The sequence below is a fragment of the Oncorhynchus kisutch genome, linkage group LG15 (genome assembly GCF_002021735.2).
Source record: "Oncorhynchus kisutch isolate 150728-3 linkage group LG15, Okis_V2, whole genome shotgun sequence".
Taxonomy (NCBI): domain Eukaryota; kingdom Metazoa; phylum Chordata; class Actinopteri; order Salmoniformes; family Salmonidae; genus Oncorhynchus; species Oncorhynchus kisutch.
Window position 1 is genome coordinate 34,086,508 of NC_034188.2, and position 9,732 is coordinate 34,096,239.

Below are 9,732 nucleotides of genomic sequence, written 5' to 3' on the forward strand. Positions count from 1 at the left end.
ATCCGTCTGGCCCTGCAGCCTTGTGAATGTTGACCTGTTTAAAAGTGTTACTCACATCGACTGCAGAGAGCATGATCACACAGTTGTCTGGAACAGCTGATGCTCTCATGCATGTTTCAGTGTTACTTGCCTCGAAGCGAGCATAGCAGTAATTTAGCTCATCCGGTAGGCTCGTGTCACTGGGCAGCTCTCGGCTGTGCTTCCTTTTGTAGTCTGTAAAAGTTTGCAAGCCCTGCTTAAGCTCTCTTTCGTTTCGTCCGAGATCCCTAAAGATTGGAAAGCTGCTGCGGTCATCCCCCTCTTCACTCTAGACCCAAACTGTTACAGACCTATATCCATCCTGCCCTGCCTTTCTAAAGTCTTTGAAAGCCAAGTTAATAAACAGATCACTGACCATTTCGAATCCCACCATACCTTCTCCGCTGTGCAATCCGGTTTCTGAGCTGGTCATGGGTGCACCTCAGCCATGCTCAAGGTACTAAACAATATCATAACCGCCATCGATAAAAGACAGTACTGTGCAGCCATCTTCATCGACCTGGTCAAGGCTTTAGACTCTGTCAATCACCGTATTCTTATCGGCAGACTCAATAGCCTTGGTTTCTCAAATGATTGCCTCGCCTGGTTCACCAACTACTTCGCAGATAGAGTTCAGTGTGTAAAATCGGAGAGCCTGTTGTCCGGACCTTTGGCAGTCTCGACCTGGTCAAGGCTTTAGACTCTGTCAATCACAGGGTTAAATTCTCGGGCCGACTATTTTCTCTGTATATATCAACAATGTCGCTCTTGCTGCGTGTGATTCCCTGATCCACCTCTACGCAGACGACACCATTCTGTATACATCTGGCCCTTCTTTGGACACTGTGTTAACTAACCTCCAAACGAGCTCCAATGCCATACAACACCTCTTCTGTGGCCTCGAACTGCTCTTAAACGCTAGCAAAACCAAATGCATGCTATTCAACCGTTCAATGCCCGACTAGCATCACTAATCTGGACGGTTCTGACCTAGAATACGTGGACAACTACAAATACCTAGGTGTCTGGCTAGACTGTAAACTCTCCTTCCAGACTCATATCAAACATATCCAATCCAAAATCGAATCTAGAATTGTCTTTCTATTTCGCAAAAAAAGCCTCCTTCACTCACAACTCCTAACTTACCCTAGTAAAACTGACTATCCTACCGATCCTTGACTTCGGCGATGTCATCTACAAAATAGCTTCCAATACTCTACTCAGCAAATTGGATGTAGTCTATCACAGTGCCATCCGTTTTGTTATCAAAGTGCCTTATACCACCCACCACTGCGACCTGTATGCTCTAGTCGGCTGGCCCTCACTACATATTCGTCGCCAGACCCACTGGCTCCAGGTCATCTATAAGTCTATGCTAGGTAAAGCTCTGCCTTATCTCAGCTCACTGGTCACGATAACAACACCCACCCGTAGCATGCGCTCCAGTAGGTATATCTCACTGGTCATCCCCAAAGCCAACAGCTACTTTGTCCGCCTTTCCTTCCAGTACTCTGCTGCCAGTGACTGGAACAAATTGCAAAAATCGCTGAAGCTGGAGACTTACATTTCCCTCACTAACTTTAAACATCAGCTATCTGAGCAGCTAACTGATCGCTGCAGCTGTAAATAGCCCACCCAATCTACCTACCTCATCCCCATATTTTATTTACTTTGCTGCTCTTTTGCTGATCTTTTGCACACCAGTATCACTACTTACACACCATCATCTGCTCATCATCATCTGCTCATCTATCACTCCAGTGTTAATCTGCTAAATTGTAATTACTTTGCTGCTATGGCCTATTTGTTGCCTTACCTCCTCATGCCATTTTTCTATTGTGTTATTGACAGTACACTTGTTTATTCCATGTGTAACTCTGTGTTGTTGTTTCTGTCGCACTGCTTTGCTTTATCATGGCCATGTCGCAGTTGTAAATGAGAACTTGTTCTCAACTAGCTTACCTGGTTAAATAAAGGTGATTTTTTTTTTTTTTTATCTGACGAGCATTGGAGACGGTTTAGTACGATTCGATCTTAGTCCTGTATTGATGCTTTGCCTGTTTAATGGTTCGTCTGAGGGCAAAGTGGGGTTTCTTATAAGCCTACAGGTTAGAGTCCCGCTCCTTGAAAGCGACAGCTCTACCCTTTAGCTCAGTGCGGATGTTGCCTGTAATCTATGGCTTCTGGTTGGGGTATGTACAGTTGAAGTCGGAAGTTTACAGACACTTAGGTTGGAGACATTATAACTCACTCCACACATTTCTTGTTAACAAACTATAGTTTTGGCAAGTTGGTTAGGACATCTACTTTGTGCATGACACAAGTAATTTTTCCAACAACTGTTTATAGACAGATTATTTAACTTGTATCACAATTCCAGTGGATCAGAAGTTTACATACACTAAGTTGACTGTGCCTTTTAACAGCTTGTAAAATTACAGAAAATTATGTCATGGCTTTAGAATAATCTGTTAGGCTAATTGACATAATTTGAGTCAATTGGAGGTGTACCTCTGGATGTATTTCAAGGTCTACCTTCAAACTCAGTGCCTCTTTACCTGACATCATGGGAAAATCAAAAGAAATCAGGCAAGACCACAGAAAATAAATTGTAGACCTTCACAAGTCTGGTTCATCCTTGGGAGCCATTTACAAATGCCTGAAGGTAACACGTTCATCTGTACAAACAATAGTACGCAAGTATAAACACCATGGGACCACGCAGCCGTCATACCGCTCAGGAAGGAGAAGGTTCTGTCTCCTAGAGATGAACGTACTTTGTTGTGAAAAGTGCAAATCAATCCCAGAACAACAGCAAAGGATCTTGTGAAGATGCTGGAGGAAACGGGTACAAAAGTATCTATATCCACAGTGAAACGAGTCCTATATCGACATAACCTGAAAGGCCGCTCAGCAAGGAAGAAGCCACTGCTCAAAAACCGCCATAAAAAAGCCAGACTATGGTTTGCAACTGCACATGGGCACAAAGATTGTACTTTTTGGAGACATTTCCTCTGGTCTGATGAAACAAAAATATAACTGTTTGGTCATAATGACCATCGTTCTGTTTGGAGGAAAAAGGGGGAGGCTTGCATGCCAAAGAACACCATCCCAACCGTGAAGCACGGGGGTTGCAGCATCATGTTGTGGGGGTGCTTTGCTGCAGGAGGGACTGGTGCACTTCCCAAAATAGATGGCATCATGAGGATGGAAAATTATGTGGATATATTGAAGCAACATCTCAAGACATCAGTCAGGAAGCTAAAGCTTGGTAGCAAATGGGTCTTCCAAATGGACAATGACCCCAAGCATACTTCGAAAGTTGTGGCAAAATGGCTTCAGGACAACAAAGTCATGGTATTGGAGTGGCCATCACAAAGCCCTGACCTCAGTCCTATAGAACATTTGTGGGCAGAACTGAATAAGCGTGTGTGAGCAAGGAGGCCTACAAACCTTACTCAGTTACACCATCTCTGTCAGGAGGAATGGGACAAAATTCACCCAATTTATTGTGGGAAGCTTGTGGAAGGTAGCCGAAATGTTTGACCCAAGTTGAACAATTTAAAGGCAATGCTACCAAATACTATTTGAGTGTATGTAAACTTCTGACCCACTGGGAATGTGATGAAAGAAATAAAAGCTAGTGGAATGGTGTGGTCATTTTTATTGTTATGAAATAGGGTTAGTTGGTGGTATGTAATAGTGGTATATAGACGTTAGCTGGTGGTATGTCAAATTAAATCAAATTGTATTTGTCGCATGCGCCGAATAAAACAGGTGTAGACCTTACTGTGAAATTAATACTTACAAGCCCTTAACCAACAATGCAGTTTTAAGAAATTATAGTTAAGAAAATATTTACTAAATAAACTAAAGAAATTATTTTTTAATTTTTAAGTAACACAATAAAATGAGGCTATATACAGGGGGAATCGGTGCGGGGCTTTAGGTTAGTCACGGTAATTTGTATATGTACTGTAGGTAGGGGTAAAGTGACTGCATAGATAATAAACAGCAAGTAGCAGCAGTGTAAAAACAAATGGGGGTAGAAGCTGTTAAGGAGCCTTTTGGACCTAGTGTCACACCCTGAACTTAGTTATCTTTGTTTTCTGTATTATTTTGGTTTGATCAGGGTGTGAAAAGGTTTTTGTATGTCTAGGGGTTTATGTGTCTATGGTTGCCTAGATTTGTTCTCAATCAGAGGCAGCTATTTATCGTTGTCTCTGATTGGGGACCATATTTAGGTAGCCATATTCATTGGGTATTTTGTGGGTTATTGTCTATGTATAGTTGCCTGTCAGCACTTGTGTTATATAGCTTCACGTTCGTTTTGTATAGTTTGTTAAGTGTTCTTCGTTTATTAAAAGAAGAATGTATTCTCATCACGCTGTGCCGTATAGGTCTCCTCTATACGACGAACGTGACAGAATAACCCACCAAAGAAGGACCAAGCAGCGTGCCAAAGAGGAGTGGACATCTTGGACCCGGGAGAAAGAGGAGTGGAGGACATCCTGGACCTGGGACCCTGCCATGGAAGTAGGTGGAGAAAGCACAGGAGGAACAGCGACGATATGAGGGTACACGGCTAGCACGGAAGCCCGAGAGGCAGCCCCAAGATGTATTATTTTGGGTGGCGGCACACGAGGAGATTGGCTGAGTCAGGTAGGAGACCTGAGCCAACTCCTCGTGCTTACCGTGGGGAGCGTGTAACTGGTCAGGCACCGTGTTATGCAGAGATGCGCATGGTCATCCAGCCAGGACGTATTGAGCTAGCTCTATGTTCTGGATCTCCAATGCGTCACCATGGTCCAATGTACGCCCTGTTCCTGCTCCTCACACTCGCCCTGAGGTGCGTGTCACCAGCCCGGTACCACCAGTGCTGGCACCAGGCCTGCAGTGCGCCTCGGCAGTCCAGAGCGTCCGGCGACAGTACCCAGTCCAGAGCGTCCGGCGACAGTACCCAGTCCAGAGCATCCGGCGACAGTACCCTGTCCGGGGACTCCAGCGACGATCCCCAGCCCGGGGCCTCTGGTGATGATCCATGCAGCGACGGTCACCAGTCCGGGTCGCCAGCGATGATCCGGAGTAATGAGCCTTCGGCGATGATCCACGGGTCAGTGCTACAAGGGTCGGAGGGCTTAATGTAAAGAAGGGGGGCGGCGTCCAGAGCCAGAGCCGCCACCAAAGTTAGATGACCACCCAGACCCTCCCTTGTATGTCTAGGGTTTTTTGTATGTCTAGGGGTTTATATGTCTATGGTTGCCTAGATTGGTTCTCCATCAGAGGCAGCTGTTTATCGTTGTCTCTGATTGGGGACCATATTTAGGTAGCCATATTCATTGGGTATTTTGTGGGTTATTGTCTATGTATAGTTGCCTGTCAGCACTTGTGTTATATAGCTTCATGTTTGTTTTGTATAGTTTGTTAAGTGTTCTTTGTTTATTAAAAGAAGAATGTATTCTCATCACGCTGCGCCTTGGTCTCCTCTATATCTGACGAACATGACACCTAGACTTGGTGCTTCGATTCCGCTTGCCATGTGGTATCAGATAGAACAGTCTATGACTTGGGTGACTGGAGTCTTTTAAACATTTTTCGGCCTTCCTCTTACACCGCCTAGTATATAAGTCCTAGATGGCAAGAAGCTTTGCCCCAGCGATGTACTGGGCTGTATGCACTACCCTCTGTAGCGGCTTATGGTCGGATGCCGAGCAGTTGCCATACCAGGTGGTGATGCAACTGGTCATGATGCTCTCGATGGTGCAGCTGTAGAATTTTTTGAGGATCTGGGGACCCATGCCAAATCTTTTCAGTCTCCTGAGGGGGAAAAGGCATTGTTGTGCCATTGTTGATATGAATGGGTGCGTGTTCTGCCCTCCTTTTCCTGTAGTCCATGATCAACTCCTTTGTCTTGCTCACGTTTAGGGAGAGGTTGTTGTCATGGCACCACACTGCCAGGTCTCTGACCTCCCTATAGGCTGTCTCATTGATGTGGATGATCAGGCCTACCACTGTTGTGTCATCAGCAAACTTAATGATGGTGTTGGAGTCGTGCTCAGCCATGCAGTCGTGGGTGAACAGGGAGTACATGAGGGGGCTGGGCACGCACCCCTGAGGGCCCACGTGTTGAGGATTAGCGTGGCGGATGTGTTGTTACCTACCCTTTCCACCTGGGGCGGCCCGTCAAGAAGTCCAGGTAGTACGATTGAGATTGAGTCATCTGTGGATCTGTTGGGGCGGAATGCGAATTGGAGTGGGTCAAGGGTTTCCGGGATGATGATGTTGATGTGAGACATGACCAGCCTTTCAAAGCACTTCATGGCAACCGACGTGAGTGCTACGGGATGGTAGTCATTTAGGCAGGTTACCTTCGCTTTCTTGGGCATAGGGACTATGGTGGTCTGCTTGAAACATGTAGGTTTTATGTACTCAGTCAGGGAGAGGTTGAAAATGTCAGTGAAGACCCTTGTCAGTTGGTCTGCGCATGCTTGGAGTTCACGTCCTGGTAATCCGTCTGGCCCTGCGTCCTTGTGAATGATGACCTTTTTAATTGTCTTGCTCACATTGGCTACGGAGAGCGTGATCACACAGTTGTCTGGAACAGCTGGTGCTCTCATTCATGCTTCAGTGTTGCCTGCCTCGAAGCGAGCATGAAAGGAATTTAGCCCGTCTGGTAGGCTCGCGTCACTGGGCAGCTTGCGGCTGGGTTTCACTTTGTAGTTTAATAGTTTGCAAGCCCTGCCACATCCGACGTGTGTCAGAGCCGGTGTAGTAGGACTCAATCTTAGTCCTGTATTGACGCTTTGCCTGTTTGATGGTTCATCTGAGGGCATAGCAGGATTTCTTAAATGCATCCAGATTAGTGTTCCGCTCCTTGAAAGCGGCAGCTCTAGCGTTTAGTTCGGTACATATGTTGCCTGTAATCCATGGCTTCTGGTTGGGATATGTACGTACGGTCAATGTGGGGATGACGTCGTTGATGCACTTATTGATGAAGCCGGTGACTGAGGTGGTATACTCCTCAATGCCATTGGATGAATGTCGGAACATTTTCCAGTCTGTGTTAGCAAAACAGTCCTGTAGCGTAGCATCCGTGTTTTCTGGCTACTTCTGTATTGAGCGAGTCACTGGTACTTCCTGCTTTAGTTTTTGCTTGTAAGCAGGAATCAGAGGATATAATTATGGTCAGATTTGCCAAATGGAGGGCGAGGGAGAGCTTTGTATGCGTCTTTGTGTGTGGAGTAAAGGTGGTGTAGAGTTAAAAAAAAAAAAAATACTCTGGTTGCACATGTGACATGCTGGTCGAAATGAGCTAAAATGGATTTAAGTTTGCCTGCATTTAAGTACCCGGCCACAGGGAGCGCCACTTCTGGATGAGCATTTTCTTGTTTGCTCATACAGCCTGTTCAGTGCGGTCTTAGTGCCAGCATCGGTTTGTGGTGGTAAATATATGGCTACGAAAAATAGATGAAAACTCTCTTGGTAGATAGTGTGGTCTACAGCTTATCATTACGTACTCAGGTGAGCAATACCTCAATACTTCCTTAATATTAGACATCACGCACCAGCTGTTATTGACAAATAGACACACTCTACCACCCTTCGTCTTACCGGATGTAGCTGTTCTTTTCGGTCATAAGAGATGGTATTAGCAACATCATGGTCAAAATAAGTTACAAACAATGTGAAAAAACACACAAAATAGCACAATTGGTTAGTAACTTGTAAAATGGCATCAAACCCTCCGGCGCCATTATTATATCTATATGTAATAGTGGTATATAGGTAGAGGGTTTGTTGGTGGTATGTAATAGTGGTATATAGGTGTTAGTTGGTGGTACGTAATACAGGTATATAGATGGAGGCTTAGTTGGTGGTATGTAATAGGGGTGTATAGATGTTAGTTTGTAGTGCAATTTTTAAAAAAATGCCTTACAAAAGGTAACGTGATTGAACGCATACACAGTAGGTGGCAGCATGCACAAACACAATGTGCAAATGCAATGATACCGAAGAAGAATCGTCCTTAGAGACATGATTGTATCGAGGCACAGATCTGGGAAAGGGTACCAAAACATTTCTGCAACATTGAAGGTCATCAAGAACACAGTGGCATCCATCACTCTTAAATGGAAGAAGTTTGGAACCTCCAAGACTCTTCCTAGAGCTGGCCACCCGGACGAACTGAGCAATTGGGGGAGAAGGGCCTTTGTCAGGGAGGTGACCAAGAACCCAATGTTCACTGACAGAGCTCCAGAGTTCCTCTGTGGAAGCACAACACTCCACCAATCAGGTCTTTATGGTAGAGTGGCCAGACGGAAGCCACTCCTCAGTAAAAGGCACATGACCACCCGCTAGGAGTTTGCCAAAAGACACCTAAAGGACTCAAGATTCTCTGGTCTGATGAAACCAAGATTGAATGCCAAGCGTCACGTCTGGAGGAAACCTGGCACCATCCCTATGGTGAAGCACGGTGGTGGCAGCATCCTGTTGTGGGGATGTTTTTCAGCGGCAGGGACTGGAAGACTTGTCAGAATCGAGGGAAAGATTAACCTTCCAACAGGACAATGACCGTAAGCACACAGCTAAGACAATGCAGGAGTGGCTTTGGGACAAGTCTCTGAACGTCTTCTGACTGGCACTGCCAGAGCCCAGACTTGAACCCTGATCGAACATCTCTGGAGAGACCTGAAAATAGTTGTGCAGCGACACTCCCCATCCAACCTGACAGAGCTTGAGAGGATCTGCAGAGAAGAATGGGAAAAACTTCCCAAATACAGGTGTGCCAAGCTTGCAGCGTCATACCCCCAAAAACTAGAGGCTGTAATAGCTGCCAAAGGTGCTTCAACAAAGTGCTGAGTAAAGTGTCTGAATACTTACATAAATGTGATATTTCAGTTTATTTCTAATAAATAAATAAAAAATAATAAAATCCTGTTTTTGCTTTGTCATAATGAGGTATTGTGTGTAGATTAATGAGTGGAAAAAAACAATTCAATCCATTTTAGAACATGTAACAAAATGTGAAAAAGTGTCGAATGCACTGTATGTACGTGAAGAATTGGATCAAGTGGTTGGTGCACAACGACAGAGCCACATGGTAGATGGAGTGTCTCTCCCTTCTGATGTGTATTTGGGTTATATATGAGATTCCCTGTGAGAGCCTTCATGCCCAAAGCCATGTGGTTTGATAAATGTAAATTATTTGGTCATGTGTCAAGTGTATGTAGACGGGAGAAGTATTATATGCCAGCTGAGCCTAAATGCTGCAATTGTGGTGGTGAACATGCACCCGAATTTCTGAAGTTAGGGTGAAGGAGACGAAGGTGTCAAGAATAAGGGCTGTCCAGAATGTCTCCTATCTGGAGGTGTTGAGAAGAGTTGGAAGAAAGGAGTGAAGTTGAAGAAGTAATGGTAATAGGACTAGAGACACAAGATGATATTCCTTGTCAACAGAGGGATCCTGACATGTTGCATGTTAACAAGGTCGACTTTGTAGCATTTATTACTTTGGATATTAACTTTACAGCGCAAACGGAGAGGAAATCTAAGAAAATAGGCATTGTGTGTGTGGCTGAACGTGTTTTGGGAGTTATTTTGCAGAGGCATACAAAGGAATCCAGTCGATTAATGCTCCATTCTCACAGGCACCAGAGCCTGTGTAGGGATGTGATTTGAATGTGACTGAAGGAGTGGGATGGTTGTTTGATTTAT